Source organism: Aotus nancymaae, unplaced genomic scaffold (genome assembly GCF_030222135.1).
Source record: "Aotus nancymaae isolate 86718 unplaced genomic scaffold, 86718_ANA_hifiasm-v0.15.2.pri h1tg000064l_1, whole genome shotgun sequence".
Classification (NCBI taxonomy): domain Eukaryota; kingdom Metazoa; phylum Chordata; class Mammalia; order Primates; family Aotidae; genus Aotus; species Aotus nancymaae.
Genome location: NW_026988479.1, coordinates 8963854 through 8982922, shown reverse-complemented (window position 1 = coordinate 8982922; position 19069 = coordinate 8963854).

Genomic DNA, 19069 nt, shown 5'->3' with positions numbered 1-19069 from the left:
AGCCAGTATAAGTAAAATGTATGGTACAGAAGGAAATCATAAGTCCTAAGGGAGAGAAGTGGCAGGAGGGGAAGGTGGGGCCTCAGGGTGGCCAGGGAAAGCCTTAGAGAGATGGGGCCTCTTGAGGAAAGACTTGAAGGCAGAGAGGAAGGAGGACTTGGAGATATCTCAGGGGAAGGGCATTCCAGGCAAGGCACCAGCAGATACAAAGACCCAGGCACTCAACAAATATCTTCTGAATTTTGAAGGACCAACTCCTTATCTAACCCATCCTGGCTTCCGGGTCCAGCCAGGGAGGAGGCTAGTGTGGCTGTCGTCGGGGGAGTGAGGGAGAAGGCATAAGCTGGGGGCCAGATCCTGGAGGGCCATTATAGTCCTGGTGGAGAGGCTGGCATTGGAGGGTTCCAAGCAGAGGGGTGACATGACCTGACTTCCATTTTAGTAGGACCGCTGTGGCTCCTGTGTGGAGAATACGTTGCAGGAAGGCAGGGGCACACAGAAGGAGAGAAAGCGGTGGTTTGGACCAACCACGGTGTCCGTGAGGGTGAAGGCTGCCCTAAGTGGTCACTGGGTCCGACTTCCTCTGTTTTAGATGGAGAAACTAACTGAGGGGCATAAGGGGAAACCCTTGTCAAACTCCCATTAGAGGCTGGTGGCTGGATGAAACCCTAGATCCAGCCTCTGGCCTCGCACACCATTGTCCAAGGCCTTTCCCTTGGGTGGCTTTTCTTCCACACCTGGTCTCCATTGGATCCTTACTTTGGAGGATAGTGGGTGTGGCCTGAAGACCAGTTCTGCTCTGCGTGTCCTCCGTCGCCCTTGTATCCCGACAGCTCTTCCTCCTCACACTGCAGCAGCCTCCTCCCTTGTCAGCTGTCCCCACTTCTCCCTCCCTCCTTTCTCCACCTCTTCTGCTTCATCTTCCTCCCCTATTTCTCCCACCCCCCCACCGCCTTGTCCTGGCTGAAGGAGGAGTTGAGGCCAATTTGGGGGTGGCCTGTTGCTGAGGTCTGGGTGCAGGGGGTGGTAGCGGTGTCCACCAGCTGCCTGGGCCCTGTTGTGGGGGATGAGGAGGAGAGGCCTTAGGTGGCTTTCCTGCCCCAGGCTCTGACTCACAGGGAAGCAGGGGGACATCTGATTTTCTATGTTGGGGAATCCCTAGAGCAAGGACTGCCTTGGGGCAGGTCTTCTGCAAGCTGAGACCATGTTGGAGGAATGCCTGTGACTGTGACCTTCAGAGGGCTCCATTTGTTGGGCTATGTGGTAAGTAACGTCATTAAGATGAATGTGTGTTTTGGTAAAGGGTGTAAATATATGAATAGTGTCCTCTCCAGCCCCATATATCACCCTGTGTTTATTCAGTGCCTGGTGCATAAGCTAGAAGGTCCACATTGCTATTTGGGGCTGTGAGTTTTAAAGTACATTAAAGGAGTTTACTGAAAACTCTTGGCAAACAGATAAAATACAATTACTCTAATTCCCAAGGCATTGCAGTCAGAATGTCCTGAAAACCTGCAGTGTAATAATTCACAGGGAGCCGAGGCAGGCAGCCTTTGAGGCATCAGAAGCGCTGCTTTTGTAAACTTCAGAGGCAGCCAAGAGCTGTCCCTCGGGAGACCCTCGTTCTGTGTTTTATTAACCTCCCTGTTTCTGGCTGAGGAGCTGCAGAGGGGGTCTAGCCGGCAGGGCTGGCTCCTGCCCTTGTGAGCTTTTCTAGGGTCACGGTGTTGGGGAGGAGGAGAAGAGACCTCCTGTGTTCTCTGGCTGCACGCCTCCCTGTCTGTGTGACCTTCAGCAGCAGGCTCTGCTAGTCAGTCACCTTGCATGATGGGGAATTCTGACTCCCCATGAAGCGTCGTCCGGGACTCTTAGCCCTTCCTGAGAAATGGATACTTTTGGTGGAAGAAGGATATTAGTGATCAGGATCATTCCTGGTGCAGAGGTGGAGTTGGCACCCCATGGAGCTTGGGCAAGACCCCACAGGTGCCCTGGTCTGCCCTGCCTCACCCCACTTGCCAGGGAGATGAGCAAGCAGTAACCTGTGTCACAGTGAGTGCTATCGCTGTTCTCCAGAGCCCAGGGAGAGCCAGGGCGGTCCTGGGGAGGAGAGCTGGTGAATGTGGCTGGCTTAGCTTCTGGGCCTCTATGTAGTTCGAGGTGGATGACAGTCAGAGGGCCAGAACTTTGAGGGCCTCAATCCCTTCTCCTGGAGCAGAGGGAGCAGAGGATGAGCTTTCCTTGAGCAAGCCTCCTCTCTGGCTGCCAGTCCTGAAGCTGAGGGCGGGCCAACTCTCTACAAGCTGGGCCTGGGTCTGCTGTGCTGACTCAGGTAGGCCCAGAGCATTTGTGGGAAGTGAGCAAGGGGTCTCTAGCCAGTGATACATAGAGTGGGCAGAGGTGGCTGGAGGGCAGGGGCAGCTCAGCCCCTTCGACGAAGGCCCCTGCATAATCCAGCATCTGTGACCAGGTGTCAGAGCAGAACACATCCTTGTGGGAAAAGCATCTTCCACAAACCAGAAACATTGCAGCAGCCAAACCCAAATCAATTTCGTGAGCTAAAACACTGGGGGGTCTGAGGAAGGTGTCAGGTGGGATAAGAGTCTGGAGGGAGAGATTTCTGGACACCCACTCTCTACCTGCACTGATAGTTGATTGTGACATTGCACTCTCACCTGTGTCACAAAAATACAATACTAATGAACACCTGCCCAAATGGCTGTGCTTGGGATTCACAAAGCATGCACTTCTGGGGGCCAGGATTGCTGGTAAAGGGCCAGAGGGAGTGTGGTGCCTGCGGCTGCCTCAGTGGTGTGGTTCGTATGCTGTCCTTTAGGGAGGTAGTCCCAGGGCCTCCAGCCAGAGTCTTACTTTGATGTCTCTCAACTTGGCTGCTTGTTTTCTTCTTTTAAAGGGCCACACATGAGGTTTCCAGCTGCAAATAAGCATTGTCTGGTTCTTAGCGCGCACAGCCTCATAGCAAGGTGTTGTGCTTGGAGTCCAGGCCAGGCAGGGCTCTCTCTTGGTGTGGGGATTGGGAACACTCCTGGTGGCCCACATGGACTTGACCTGGACTTTCAGTCCCGGGCTTATTGAGAAATTGACAGCTTTGGCTAAGATTTAATTGCTAGGATAGAACAATATAAAGTCTCTCAAGGGAGATCCAGAAATTAGACCTGATTAACTTCCTGGACTGACCCCTTCTCAGCCACAGCCGCTGTTTGAAAGCACCCTCTTCCACCACTAGTGAGACCGTGTAAGTGGTGGTGTTTAAAGCAGTTGTTCGACGAGGCTACTTATTAATCTGGCATTAGTTACGGTAGTTAAGCTTTTAGCGATAATGAAATGTAAATGTGCCTCCAGAACACGCCGCGTTTCCTGAAATTGAACACATTCGTGAAGAAAAATGGTTGCAGTAAGATTATGAAGAGTATTAATCGTATGGATTTACATACTCTACAGATGGCAATGCAGATGCTGGGGACAGCCAGGAGCCACACCAGAAGCAGGCAGAAAGAGGGGCTGGCCTTTCTTTGCTCTTCCTGTAGAGGATGCTGCCTTAACTAGTTTCTTGCTGGAGTTTGTGTTTTTGTGTGTGTTTTGTTTTATTTTATTTATTTATTTATTTTGAGATGGAGTTTTACTCTTGTTGCCCAGGCTGGAGTGCAGTGGCATGATCTTGGCTCGCTGCAACCTCCGCCTCCCAGGTTCAAGCAATTCTCCTGCTTCAGCCTCCCAAGTAGCTGGGATTACAGGCATGCACCATCACTCCTGGTTAATTTTGTATTTTTAGTAGAGATGAGGTTTCTCCATGTTGGTCAGGTTGGTCTTGAACTCCTGACCTCAGGTCATCTGCCTGCCTCAGCCTCCCAAAATGTTGGGATTACAGGTGTGAGCCACCATGCCCAGCTTATTTTATTTTATTTTTAAGAGACAGGATCTTGTTATATTGCCTTGGCAGGCCTTAAACTCCTTGGCTCAAGCAGTCCTCCCACCTCGGCCTCTCACTGGAGTTTTATGGATGGAGAAACAGAGGGTCAGAAAGTTTAGGAAGCCTGTCCACACAGGGAGGAGCAGCAGAGCTGGGCTGCAGGCCTGGGCAGCCTGTCTCAGGCACTGGCTTCACCAGCTCCCAGGCTGCCCTGTCCGCCTGTGTCCCCGGTCGGGGCTTCGACTCATCACTCGGCATCTATCCTGACCATTCCCTCCTCCACAGCCCCCTTCCACCGGGATAGTGACCCTTAAAGTCAGGAAGAACCAGTGATGATGATTTTTAATCAACAGGTGTTAATCACAGAGCACCTGTGTGTGCCAGGCACCATGCCAGGCTTCAGGTTACACTCATCTTGGAGCTGGCATCCCAGCAGTCAGCAGATCACCTCCAAGTAGATGTGCAGCTGCCACCTGCGAAAAGAACTGGGCAGGCCAAAGAAGGAGTGTGATGGGAGATTAGAAGTGATGGTAATGATAACAACAGCTGACACTGGTTATTCGCTGGGTGCCCCACATGATTCACAACATTCGGAGAGGACAGTATTGTCTTTTTATCTTCATAACAACTCTATGGATTAGCTTTTCTTTAAGATGAGGACACAGGCAGAGACTGATGAAGCAGCTAGTTCATGCTCCACAAGCAGGCGAGCAACAGACCGGGATTTGAACCAGGAAGTCTGACTCCAGATCCCCTGCTGTCCACCACTGTGTGTTATTGCTTCTTACAGAAGAAAAAACAAACTTGGATTACACAGGACGCAGGGAAGCCTTGCCAGCGGAGGGCATGCTCACACTGGACCTGGGAAGTAGCTGGCCACGTTCAGGCAACAGGGAGAAGGAGTTCCAGAAGGGGAGCTGCAGTTGGGGGAACCCCAAGAAGGAAAGAGCTGAGTGCCTTAAGGAAGCTAACGGGTTCCTTGGTACTGAGGCTGAAAGGCCGGGCCAGTGGGGTGCAGCTCAGCTTCATGGAGGCCTCTGGGGCTGGTGAGCTGTGAGTCCTTATCCTAAAAGCCACAGGAGGCCAGGCCAGAGTTTTGAGCAGGGAAATGGCAAGACTGATCATTCTGTGGAAATTCCTCAGTGAGGAGATAAGCCCCGCCTGGATCCTCTGCTCCGTTCAGCTTGGGGAATTGACATTTGGTAAAAGGGGAGGGCACCGAAGTCAAGGGCAGTCTGGGTGTAGCACAGGCATCTGTTGGTTTGCACAGAGTCCATTTTCAGACTTTGAAGAGGGAGGGAAGAGCCTGGTCACATTACCTTCCGAGGTGGTGTGGTGTGCAGGGAGGATGAGAGGCCAGCCAGCCCTAGAGCTGTGTGTGTGTGTGTGTGTGTGTGTGTGTGTGTGTGTGTGTGTGTGATGCCTTCTGAGACAGGACAATTGGTGAATGCATTAGCATTGGCATGCACATTAATCTTGGAGGGAACTGCAGCCCAGCCTGGCTTATTGGAAAGATTATAGCCCCGAGGAAAGACACACATTGGTTAGCAATGACCTGCAGTTCATGAGTCCCAGGACCACTGACTCTTAGTGGGGAATGACTGTTTGTAGCACAGAAGGAAGGGTCCCTTTGTGTTGAAAAGGAAAAGGCTACAATGCATAACTTGGTGGCTGTCATACACAGAAAGCAGGAGATGGGGACTGAGGAAGTGTCCGATTCTGCCCCAGAGTGGGGTTCTCTGGTGGAAAGATTTTGGTTGGTGTGTTATTTTGTTCAAGCTCCAGGAGAAGGCCAAGGTCTCAGTGATGAGAGTGGGTTGAGAGCATGGAATGTACAACACAGTTTCATAGAAAATGGAAATACACCATGGTATGGTTGAGGAGGTGAGTGGAAGTGAACACACCAGCTATAAGAAAGTACCATAGGTGTTCACAAGAGAGGCAAGTCCAGGAAGGCTTCCTGGAGGAGGCAGGCCTTGAGTTGAATTCTGTGACTCTCAGGATAGTGATCATTAAAGTCTTGAATGCCTCAGCAGAATGTCCCAGCCCTAGGGATAGGCTCCACTTCTGTTAGATCCTCACAAGGTTCCATGAGCTGAGGTTCAGATAACAGCTCTTGGGACCAAGTCCAGGCTTCTCATCTTGCTGGCCAAGCTTTGGGGCAGTGGTTTCCTATCTGTAGCTCTGGAGTTCCTCTGTGGGAAGGAGAGGCTCAGGGCAAGGGTCTGTGCAAGGACGGAGCTGGAGGACTAGCTATGTTTGTATGGCGCTTCACATGTGCAGGGAAATATGGGCAACTGTCCTGTCAAGAGTGGAGGCACTGATAGAGCTGTGGCCCCACAGACACCCCCAAGCCACTTGCTATCTCTGCAACTGCTCTCAGGGTCTGGTCTGAAGCCATTGCTGGGCTGAGGGAGGCTTACCAACAGCAGTCCTCTCTTCTGTGCGAGGAAACAGACTCACATAGTTTTCAACCCACCAAGTGATGTTCTTGACGCAGAACAACCCCCCATTCTTCTATGTCTGCCAAATTCCAGCTACCCTTTGCGACTGTATTCCAGTGCTTCCTTTTCCACTCTCCGGAAGCTCTGCAAGTGCAAGGATTCCTGACTTCATTCCTTGATGTTTCCCTAGAACGGTGCCTGGTATGTAGTAGATCCTCAGGGAATATCTGGGTAATGAATGAATGAGGCTTTCCTCTCCCTCCAGCTTTGGAGGTCCTAGGGGATTTTTACAAACCCCAGCTGGCATTTATTGAGTTCATTCCTACAGTGGTTGAATAGTATCCTCCCAATATTCACAGCCATGCAGAAACTCGGAATGTGACTTTATTTAAAATAGGGTCTTTTCAGATGTAATTAGTTAAGCATCTTGAGATGAAATCATTCTGGGTTTAGAGTAGGCCTCAATCCAGTGACTGGTGTCTTATATGAAGAGGTGAAGACACAGAGTACATAGAGAAGAAGGGCCTGTGAGGGTGGAGGCAGAGATTGGAGTGATGCATCTAAAAGTCAAGGAATGTCAAGGATTGCCAACTGCCACCTGAAGCTGGGAGAGCCACTGGGCAGATTCTCCCTGAGTCTCCAGAAACAGCTAACCCTACCAAGGCCTTGGTTTTGGACTTCTGGCCTCCTGAACTGTCAGGTAATAAATGTCTGTAGTTTTATGTTACCCAGTTTGTGGTGACTTTTTAACGGCAGCCCCACGACACTAAAACAATCACTATTATTACTATGTTATAAGCTCTGACTCCCTTCTAGACCGAGAGCTTAGTCAGATCAGGGAGCATGTCTTTTTTACCGCGGGATGCCCAGTGCCTAGCGTGTGGGGTGATCAAGCATCCAGGTTTACATCAGGACTGTGGGATGTCCTGGCATGTAGGACTGTGACTGGTAGTGAATCCATAGGGTTCTGCAGCAACCTCAATTCTCACCTCCTCAGAAGAAAGACTTTGACCAAGGGGTATAAGTCAGAGCAAGAGACGGGCAAGTTTTAGAGAAGGAGTGAAAATTTATTAAAAACCTTTAGAGCAGGAATGGGGCCAGGCGTGGTGGCTCATGCCTGTAATCCCAGCACTTTGGGAGACTGAGGCAGGTGGATCACGAGGTCAGGAATTCGAGACTAGCCTGGCCAACATGGTGAAACCCAGTCTCTACTAAAAGTACAAAATTAGCTGGGTGTGGTGGCACACACCTGTGGTTCCAGCTACTCGGGAGGCTGAGGCAGGAGAATTGCTTATACCTGGGAGGTGGAGGTTGCAGTGAACCGAGGTTGTGCCACTGCACTCCAACCTGGGCAATGGAGTGAGACCATCTCAAAGGAAAAAAAAAAGCTTTAGAGCAGGAATGAAAGGAAGGAACGTGTACTTGGAAGAGGGCTAAAGGGGTGACCTGCAAGATCAAGTGTGTAGTTTAGCCTTTGACGTGGGGTTTTGTATGTTGTTGTGCTTCCAGGGTCTTGCGTTACTTCTCCCCTGATTCTTCCCTTGGGGTGGGCTGTCCGCATATGCAGCAGCCTGCCAGTACTTAGGGGCGGCATCCACAGCGTGTTTACTGGAGTTGTACGCATGCTCACCTGAAGCGTTCTTCCCATACCAGTAGAATTTTCCTAGAGGGTCATAGACCAGTTAAGCTCCACCATTTTGCCTCTTAATGCGCCTGCTTGAGCCCACTCACCCAGCTTCTGAGATCTTACTGGGAAGCTGCTGATCACCAGTTTCAGGGTTTTTTCTGTCTACTGGGAGACTGCTTTTCCCTGTTGCCAGCTGTGACCAATTATTATTTTTGAGAGACAGTGTAACAGCTGCCTGACCATCACCTGATGGTCATTTGACATTTCTGGTTGCAGAACGGAGCTGGGGAGCGTGGGGGCTCTCTCCTTCCCTGCTCACGTCTGCCTGACTGCCTACTGTAACAGGACTTTCAGAGCTAAAACTGAGACAACTGGTCACCCTGCCAGCACAGTGCCTGGCACCAGGCTGGGGAAGTTGTGTCTCGTGTGTGAGAAGACGACACGGCTGGGCCTGCTGCAGGTGGTTTGTGCAACGATGCTGTGCAAATGAGCCTGGAGCTAGATACGAGAGGACTGAATAACTAGCACCTTCTTCTCTGGGCCAATGGGGAGCTGCAACAGGTCTCTGAGGGTTGCAGGGTGATTCCTGTGGAGGCAGGGGGATTCCTGGGCTGGAATGGGCGTGGTGGGGGGGGTTCCCCCTAGGTCTGCTCCTGGGAGGTCCAGGCATTTCCCCTCAGAGCTGGCTTCCCACCCCCAGACTGTAGCTGGCACTTGCCAAACCTAGGAGCTTCTTTCTGAAACCCAAGCTCACCCTCCTCCCATTTGAATATTCCAAATGGAGCTGATTGCCTAAATTGAAGATATTATGCTATAATGATTGTTATAATTAAAACTATTATCATCTGAAAGAGACCAGAACATGGGAAACCACTGTAAGGACTTTTAAAGCTTTCAAAGCAAGATAAAAGTGCCTTTGTGTGGAGTGTTTTAAGGAGAGGGAGACTGAGTGGGCTCTGAAATGCCACTCTCGCTGTAGCCAGGACAGGGAGCACGGTTCTCAGTGAGGTGGGTGGGGCTGGCAGGGATATTTGATCGGGGGTGGCAGCCGCCCATTGGCCCAAACCAGAGACTATGCATGACGCGGGCAGAGAAGTCATTTTGAGGGCCCAGGGTCATGCTGCAATCGACAGAGTGTTGTGAATGTGGGGCTTGTTGAAACATTTGCATCTGCCCACATTTGGGGTAGACAGCTTGGCTTTTGCAGGAGAAAAGGAGGCAGTGTCTGGGCCTGGAGGTGAGAGATCTTGAGGCCTCCAGATGGTTGCAGGAGGGGACAGAGGCTCTAGACTGTGGGCTCCGGGAAGACCTGGTTTGGCAGTGTTACCGGAAACGGGTTCCAATCCAGACCCCAAGAGAGGGTTCTCATACCTCCTGTAAGAAAGAATTCGGGCTGAGTCCACAGAGTAACAGGAAAGCAAGTTTATTAAGAAAATAAAGGAATAAAACAATGGCTACTCTATAGGCAGAGCAGTGGCATGAGCTGCTCGACTGAGTATATTTATGGTTATATCTTGATCATGTGCTAAACAAGGGGCGGATTATTAATGAGGTTTCCAGGAAAGAGGCCAGGATTTCCTGGAACTGAGGGTCTCTCCCCTTTTAGACTACATAGGGTAACTTCTGGACATTGCCATGGCATTTGTAGACTGTCATGGCACTGGTGAGAGTGTCTTTTAGCATGCCAGTGCAGTATAACTGCTTATTATGAGCAGTGAGGATGACCGGAGGTCACTTTCACCGCCATCTTGGTTTTGGTCAGCTTCTTTACTGCAGCCTGTTTTATCAGCAGGGTCTTTGTGACCTGTATCTTGTGCTGACCTCCTATCTCATCCTGTGACGAAGAATGCCTAACCTTTTGGGAATGCAGCCCAGTAGGTCTCAGTCTTATTTTCCCCAGCCCCTATTCAAGATAGAGTTGCTTTAGTTCAAATGCCTCTGACAGCAGGATCTGTGCTTGCAACAAGCTCTGGACTTAGCACCCCAAGGCTCAGGTTAGCCAGGTGGGTGTGGAGCTGCTGTGGAGGAGGAAACACAGCCTGAGAAGGGGAGGTGCTGACATGGGCACCACATAGGGCAGCCACACTCCTAAGATCATTTAGACTCTCACTCTGCCCTGCCTCCCCACGCTGCATTGTACAGGTCAGGAGACTGAGGTTCTGAGAGGGAACAGGTGGGCCAAGGTCACCCAACGGGTAAGGGATAGGGTCAAGCTCTGGACCCCAACCCTAGGGTGCTGGGCCCTTCACCTTGATCCTTTCTGGCAGCTGCTGCTGGTGGCCATGCTGGGCAGGCTCTTTTTGGATTGGAACTGTGGGTGTGAACTCTTGGCTTGGTTTAGCTCTTTGTTATATTTTGTCCCAACTTGTTTTCACTTTTTTCTTTTCCTTTTTTAAAATGAAAAGATTACCTAATTAATATATGAAATAATTACTAAGAAATCACAGAATGAATGATAAAAGCTAACACAGTCCTAATTTTTGATATTTATGTGTTTGAATATATATGTATACTACATTTAATCCCCATATAATCCCATGAGGTAGGTTATCTCTCTTTTATAGATGAGAACGTGGACATCCTTGCCTGAGAACACACAGCTGAACTGAGAACCCAGGCAGGCCAGAGCCTATGCATTTGATTCCTATGCTATGTTGCAAAGGGTAGCAAAATATGCCACCTCCCAAAATGCCACTTTGGCATAAGGATTATTTTGAGCTAAAGGCAATTGAGATTAAGCGGATACAAAAAAATTCTTTTTCCTTCTCTACAATCCCTTCCATTTATCCTTATGGAGAAAGCAAAAATCTCCCTTGAGAAAATTCCCTCTCACCCACCAATCTTACTCTCTCCTCCTCTCACAGAGGCCCACGGTTATACTTTGATCTGTCTTGTTTCATACATTTTCCCATGAATTTACATGCACAGTTTCTCTGCCCTCCCCATCTTTGCCTAACACAGAACATACATTTACAAAGGAGTCCCTCTTCCTCTCTCCACCAGGAAGGACAAAGGTTGATCACAAAAGACAATTTAGATGCTAACTAGTCAGGAGACCACATCAGAGGAATCTCCGTACCAAAATTTAGTAATTAGTCTTTACCACTTGTTTCCAATATATTTGCCTCCTTTAGAGACTTAAGGTTTTTTTTTCTTTTGCCTTGTCACTTATCTAAACATTTACTGTTCCTTGTTAAGATGCTACATACGCCAGAGTTGAAACCACCTCTTTGAGAGTTACTCTCCCTGACTTTTGCCCATGTACATACTGATAAGCTTTTGTATGTTTTTCTCTTGCCAGTCTGTCTTTTGTTACAGCGGTCCTAGCTAAGAGCTCACAAAAGTAGAAGGAAAATTATTTTCCTCCCCTACAATTGCTTCCATTTATCCTTATGGAAAAGGTGAAAGTCTCCCTTGAGAACATTCCCTTTCACCCACCAGTCTGACTCTCTCTCTCTCTCACAGAGGACCATAGTTATGCTTTGGTCTGTCTTGCTTCATACTTTTTCCCCAAGAATTTGCACACACAGGTTTTTGTGTTGTTGAACGTAAGTAGTATCATTTGCTACATATTGTTTGCAACTTGTTTGCTTCGCTGAACAATAAAACTGTATCTATAAACCTTATAAAATTAAGAAAAAAAGGGAGAGGGCTGGGTGCAGGGGCTCACACCTGTAATCCTAGCACTTTGGGAGGCTGAGGTGGGCAGATCACTTGAGGCCAGGAGTTTGAGACCAGCCTAGCTAAACTGGTGAAACCCCATCTCTACTAAAAATACAAAAATTAGCCAGGCGTGGTGGCATGCACCTGTAGTCCCAGATACTCGGAAGGCTGAGGCACAAGATTTGCTTGAACCTGGGAGGCGGAGGTTGCAGTGAGCTAAGATCGTGCCATTGCACTCCAGCCTGGCTGATAGAGTAAGACTCTGTCTCAAAAAAAAACAGAAGGGAGAGGGAGAAATGACAGCATACCCAGCATTGATCACGAGCTCAGCTTGCTCTCTAACCTGCTTCCTCATAGTTTTTTGGTGTCAAGTGCCTCAGAATCATGTAGATCCCATTATAAGATTAGTTCCCCTTAACTGCTCTGTAGACAACAACTTGAACACTATAAAATGTTGTTTTCCATTTGACATATTCTTTCAATGACATTATTTCAATAAGATATTCTTTCAATACTGATATCAACTGGTGTGAAGGACCCCACAGGAGCTGACTCACCAAAGTATGCAGTTTCCACATCTAGATGATTTAATACCCCTTACCCTAACCAATCAGTGACTACAATTTTCCAGCCCTTCACCCTCCACAAAAAACTCCTTAAAAACCCCAGCCCAGAACTCCTCAGGGAGATGGATTTGAGGGTCTCTTCCCATCTCCTCACTCAGTGTTCTGTGATCATTAAACTCTTCCTCTGCCACAAACCCTGCTGTCTCAGTAGATTGATCTGTTACTGTGCATCAAACACAGGAACCTGTTGGTTTTATAACAACAATACCTTTTAGAGAGTTTTCCTGCCAACACCTTACTCTTTTTAACTGCTGCAGACTATCCCCTGTTTATTTACTATAGAATATATGCCAGTAATCACGAAAGTGCAAATTTAAAAAAAGAGAGGCAGTTTTTTTCACCTGGCAGTTTGGCAAACATTAAAAAGATTGCTATTATCAAGTGTCAGCAAGGATGAGGCAGAACTTCTGCCTCCCTGCTGGGGTCAGTGTATGCTGGTATGCAGCGGCCTTTGCGGGGGCAATTTGGCAGTATCTATTAAAATTTAAACCAGGTACACCTTTGTCCCAACCACTCAGCTTTCAAGATCTCTAGCCTAGAGAAATAACTGCAGACATGGGCAAAGAGGCATGATACTCACCGTAGCACTGTATCAGCGCACCATTGAAACGGCCTGTTTTCTTTCTTGGTGTTGTTTCTCAGCCAACTTATAAGTTCCAGAGGTCAGGAGCTGGGCCCTTGGCTGTTTCTCAGCCTCCCTGAAGTGGATGCAGATTTGACTGCATGCCAGGAGATCAGCAGACACTTTGTTTTTTTTTCTTCTTTAATATTCTATCCAGGTTCAGTGTACATAGGTATCAGAATAGAACTACTGGGCTTGTAGTGAAAGATGGTAGTGCCCTGCCCCTCACTCCCCACTCCCACCTCCTAGGTTTCACCTGTTTTCAGTGTTTAAGTGAGTTTTTCTTGTATTTTTTCTGTATTTCTATGAAACTGGGTTTAACTGCTATTTTTTATTTTTTATTTTCCATTTTAGATGTGATCCATTGACTTCCCTTTGTGGAAGGGAAGGCTTTTTTATCATTATTACCTGCACAGCCTCCCCTGTGGCCCCCACAAGCCTCCCCTTCCCCTAGCCTCTTGAGAATGTTAAATCTTCATTTTGGGCTAAGTCAAAATTCAATGTTTACATTATTATGACTATGTAGCCATTATTCACAGTGAGCCACATGTAGTACTGTGATTATATTTTTCTTTCTTGCACAACTTTTAATTTTCTCAGAAGTTAATAATTGCCCCATTTCTTTCCATTTGTTTGTTTTATAGGTACAAATTACAAATTATTTCCCAAACTCCATGACAGAACTGAAAATCTCTGAATATTTCAAACATCTCAGGCAATCGGCTCACTTCTCAGACAGCCCTGCAGAGCCCCCCAGTCCCGCTCTGTCTAGACCATTGTTCTCCAGCAGGTTTACACTCGAACTGTCACATCATTCAGGGCATTCCGTGGACCCTGGATTCCATTTTCTTGGATCATGCTTTTCCTTGGATTTTTCTCTTCTTTGGGGGGAAATATTTCTGATTACTTCCTGAGAAAGGGTGAAAAGGTGGTAAGTGTTTCTGAAACCTTGTTTATCTGAAATGTCTTTATTCTAGCCTCATATTTGATTGATAGTATAGCCGACTCTAGATTATAAATCATTTTCCCTTAGAAATTTGAAGGTATTGTTCCATTGTCTCTTAGTTTCCATTGTTGTTGAGACATCAGATGCCTTTCAGATTCCAAGGTTCGTATTTGAGCTGCTTATTTTCTTTGGAAAGTTTTAGGATTTTTCTCCATTTCTGTGTTCTGCATTTCATGATTATAGTCCTTGGGATATGTTTGTTTTCCTTTTTAGGTTTCATTCATGGTGCCATGCACTTGGAGAATCCATAAGATCTTGGAATACATTACCGTTGATTCTGGAGCAATACCTTATATGGTTTTTTATAACTGCATCCTCTGTTTTATTTTCTATTTCTGTAACTTGTTAGTTGAATGATGGACCTCTTAGATTTATCCTTGAATTTACTTATCTTTCTTATTTTTTACTTTACCCCCAATTTTAAAGGAGATTTTCTTTATTTTTCAAACATTTTATTGATTAAAGCATGTCTGCTATCATATTTTTAATTGCCAAGATTTTTTCTTGTGAATGTTCTTTTTTTTTTTTTTTTGGTTTTGTAAGAAACTGCCAAGCTCTCTTCCCAAGTAGCTGTACCATTTTGCATTCCCACCAGCAATGAATGAGGGTTCCTGACACTCCACGTCGTCACCAGCATTGGTCATTTATTCAAATATTCAAATAGGAATATTTGAATAAATGTGGTTTTGCATTGCTTTAACTTGCAATTTATTTCTTTTCTTTCTTTCATTCATTCTTTCTTTCTTTCTTTCTTTCTTTCTCTCTCTCTCTCTTTCTTTCTTTCTTTCTTTCTCTTTGTTTCTGACAGGCTGTACCTCTGTCACCTAGGCTGGGCTGCAGTGGCACAATCATGGGTCACTGCAGCCTCAACCTCCTGGGCTTAAGTGATCCTTTTCCCTCAGTCCCCTGAGTAGATGGGACTACAGGCTACTTAAACAAATTTTTTTTTTGAGATGAGGTTTCACCATGTTATCTAGGCTGGTCTTGAACTCCTGGCCTCAAGTGAGCTTCTTGCATCAGCCTTCTAAAGTGCTGTGATTACAGGCAAGAGCCACCGTGCTTGGCCAAATTTGTAATTTTCTAATGACATATAATGTAGGGCATCTTTTTATATGCTTATTTGCCATCTGTATAGCTTTGATGAGGTGTCTGTTCAGGTCTTTTGCCCATTTTTTAGTTGCGTTGTTTATTTTCTTTTCTTTTCTTTTTTTTTTTTTTTTAGAGAAAGAGAGAGAGAGAATAGGAAGGAGGAAAAAGGAAGAGAAAGAGAGAGAGAGAATGGAGAGGAGGGAGAAGGAAAAGAAAGAGGGAGAGAGAATGGGAGTATTGCTTTCTTGCCCAGGCTAGAATGCAATTTAGTAATGGGTATTGAAAACCTCTTTTATACTGATAATTATATTTAATGATGTAGTCAGGAAGGAATAAGGGAAGAAGATAACAAACAAACAGCCAACCAATATTTAATTTAAACCTATGAAATGCTATACGATTACTGAGGAGTGATTTACTTCCAATTATATAGTCACCGTTGGAATAGGTGTGAGGTGGTAATGTCTGTTTTGTGTATTTGAAGTGGAGAGTTCTATAAATGTTTATTAAGTTTACTTGTTCCGGGTCTGAGTTCAAGTTCTGAATATCCTTGTTAATTTTCTATCTCGTTGATCTATAGAATCGTTAGCTCTTCTTGTTGCATTGATCCTTTTGCCATTATGTAATGTCATTCCTCGCCTCTTTTGATCTTTGTTGCTTTAAAGTCTACTTTATCAGAGGCGAGAATTGCATCTCCTGCTTTTTGTTTATTAGTTTATTTTTACTCTCTGTTTGATTGGTAAATCTTCCTCCTTCTCTCTGAGTCTTTGTGTATTGTTGCATGTAAGATGGGCCCGGATGCAGCATACTGATGGGTTTTGGCTTTTTATCCAATTAAAATATATATAAGTTTAATACCGGCGTTTGATGCTAGCTGGCTGTTTTGCCCATTAGTTGATGTAAATTTTTTATTATGTTAAAGTTCTTTGCTTTTTGATATATTTTTGGAAAGGCTGATATTGGTTGTTCCTTTATATGTATAGTGCTTCTTTCAGAAGCTCTTGTAAAGCAGGCCTGGTGGTGGTGAAGTCTCTAAGTACTTGTTTGTTTGCAAAAGATTTAATTTTTCCTTCGCTCATAAAGCTTAGTTTGGCTGGATAGGAAATTCTGGGTTGAAAGTTCTTTTCTTTAAGGATGTTAAATATTGGTCCCCACTCTTTTCTGGCTTGTAGGGTTTCTGCTGAGAGATCTGCTGTAAGTCTGATAGGTTTCCCTTTATGGGTAACCTGACCTTTCTCTCTGGCTGCTCTTAGTATTTTCTCCTTCATTTCAACCCTAATAAATCTGGCGATTATGTGCCTTGGGGTTGGTCTTCTTGAAGAATATCTTTGTGGTGTTCTCTGTATTACCTGGAGTTGAATATTACCCTGCCTTGCCAGGTTGGGAAAGTTTTCCTGAATGATATCCTGAAGAGTATTTTCCAACTTGGATTCATTCTCTTCATCACATTCAGGTACACCTATCAAACGTAAATTAGGTCTTTTCACATAGTCCCATATTTCCTGGAGACTTTGCTCATTCCTTTTCATCCTTTTTTCTGCATTCTTGTCTTCTCGTTTCATTTCACTGAGCTGGTCCTCGACTTCTGATATCCTTCCTTCTGCTTGATCAATTCGACTGTTTAAACTTGTGCATGCTTCGCGAAGTTCTTGTGTTGTGTTTTTCAGCTCCATCAATTCACTTATATTCTTCTCCAAATTGTCCATTCTCTTTAACATTTCGTCAAACCTGTTTTCAAGGTTCTTAGTTTCTTTGCATTGGGTTAGAGCAAGTTCTTTTAATTCACAGAAGTTTCTTATCACCCACGTTTTGAAACCTGCTGCTGTTATTGGAACACACGTGTAATCTATTAAGCCTTGTTCCGTTACTGATGAGGAATTGCAATCCCCTGTAGAGGGAGAGGCATTCTGATTTTGAGTATTCTCTACCTTTTTACGCTGGTTTCTTCCCTTCATTATATATTTGTCCGTCTGTCATCTTTATAATTACCGACTTTCTATCTGGGTCTCTGACGTCCAACTTGTTGATTCCCTGCGCCGAAATCTGAGCAATCCACTGAGCCGGCCAAAACAGCGGTGTTAAGATTGATGGTGCTTTTCTGCCCGGGAATCTCCGGACTCTGCACCAAGAACTGGCGTGCTAAGGCACCAGCAAAACCGCCACGCTGGCCACAAGAGTCGCCCTAGCGACCCGTGGAGCTCCTCCACTGGGAATCTCCTGGTCCGTGAGCAACTAATATTCGTCTGAAAGTGTGGCGTCCTCTCGTTCTTTGCGCTTTCACTGGGAGGTACGTGCCCGAGCTGCTAATCATCAGCCATCTTGGATCTCTCTTGTTTATTTTCTTATTGTTGAGTGTTAAGTTCCTCCTGTTTTCAGCCCCACCTATGCCTCTGCCTCCTGAGTTGCTCTCGCAGATTCGGGGTTTTCTGGATTCTGAATGGGCTCACTCATACAAACTAAGCCTTAGGTTTCAGCTTCCTCTGATCTGCTAAGTCAGGTAGCTCTTGCCTCTGCTTTTTAGCATCCAAAGTCCTGCTGATATAACTTGTTTTCCACCAGGTTCTCTCGTCTTTGTCCTTGTGGGTTTCTGTCACTTTAAGATGCTCACTGCTATTTTAGGGCATTTTTTGGGGGGATGTGGATTGATACCAGTTTATACTCCCATCAGCAACGTACGAGTGGGCTGTTTCCCCACACTGATAGCATGTGTTCTCAACCTGTTGGATTCTTGCCAATCTGGTGGGTGAAAAATGATTCTTGTGTCTCTAAGAGCTAAGAAACCATTCCATTCCCAGGAGCCTCTCCAGCAGACTTGTTCTCCTGAGCAACGTCTCCTTGGCCAGAATTTTGTAATGGGCTTATTCCTAAGTTGGTCATCAGCAATAGGAATGCAATTGCCCTAATTGGTTTAAGGTTAATCCAGCCTCACATCCTGCGGTGGGGCTGGGATACAGGCCAGCCTTCCTGCTGCACGGATGCCTGGACAGCACCAGGGTTCCATTAACAAGGGAGATGGGGTTTGTGGTTGTATGTCTGTGACTGTATTCCTGGTCTACCCACCAGCTAGGGCGCTTGGCCTCCAACCTGTGCCTCCAAAGTCAGGCAAGTCTGCTCTTAGGAGTCTCCATTCTCATGTGGTCAAAGTCACTTGGCTGCCTGTGATGAGAGGATGGCTTTTGATTGTGAAAATAGCCTGTTCAATAATCAGATCTAAGATATTGGTTGTAGAAACCAGGTAAGGGAAGAGTCTAGGCATTAGAACTGGGCAGCCTGGGTTCAAATCCCCACTCTACCACTTATTAGCTATGTGACAACTTAACCTCTCTAAGCTTCAGTTTTCTCAGGGGTAAAAGTGGGCCAGGAACTACTATCTTATGACCCATCAGGAGACTGAGAGGTTTGTCTATAGCATGTCCCACCCAGGGCCTGGAACACAGCGAGTACCCAGCGGGGACCACCCTGACTCAGGTCTACCACCTTCCAGAGGGCAGGGAGAAATGTTCCAGCTCTGCCCTGGGTCATAAGCTCCTGGGGGATGGTGATGGGAGGCTCAATTGTTCCTGTGTCCCCAGACTTAGCACACAGCCAGTCTCACAGAAGGTGCTCAGTATCTACTTGTTGAGTAAATAAGAGAACAGCAATAAATTAGGGCAAAAGCAGCTGCTGCACATCCTAACAGTGTGCGGCATTCTCGGCCATATTGAGGGAGAATTTCCCCAGATACCAATCTGTATCGAATCATTTACACATGCCGTGCCTCCTGATGACTCACACTGTTTATCTACAGCATCAGCTCCGTATTGATTTATCAATGCCCATTTTGCACGAGGATCAATAGCTTAATTGTATCTCCAGCTGACATGGGGATACAACCTGTTTACGATATAGGGAGCAGGCCTGAGTTGAGAGCTGCCAAACCCTTTGCTCCTTGTGAGTTTTCCTGCACATGGTGCAGCTTTAATGGCCAGCGCCCAAGTCCTGAGTGACCTGCCATCGTCACTGTCCTGGCTGAGGACCGTTACTTCACCCAGAGGTCAGGAGGGACCTGGTGGCTGTGTTGGCTG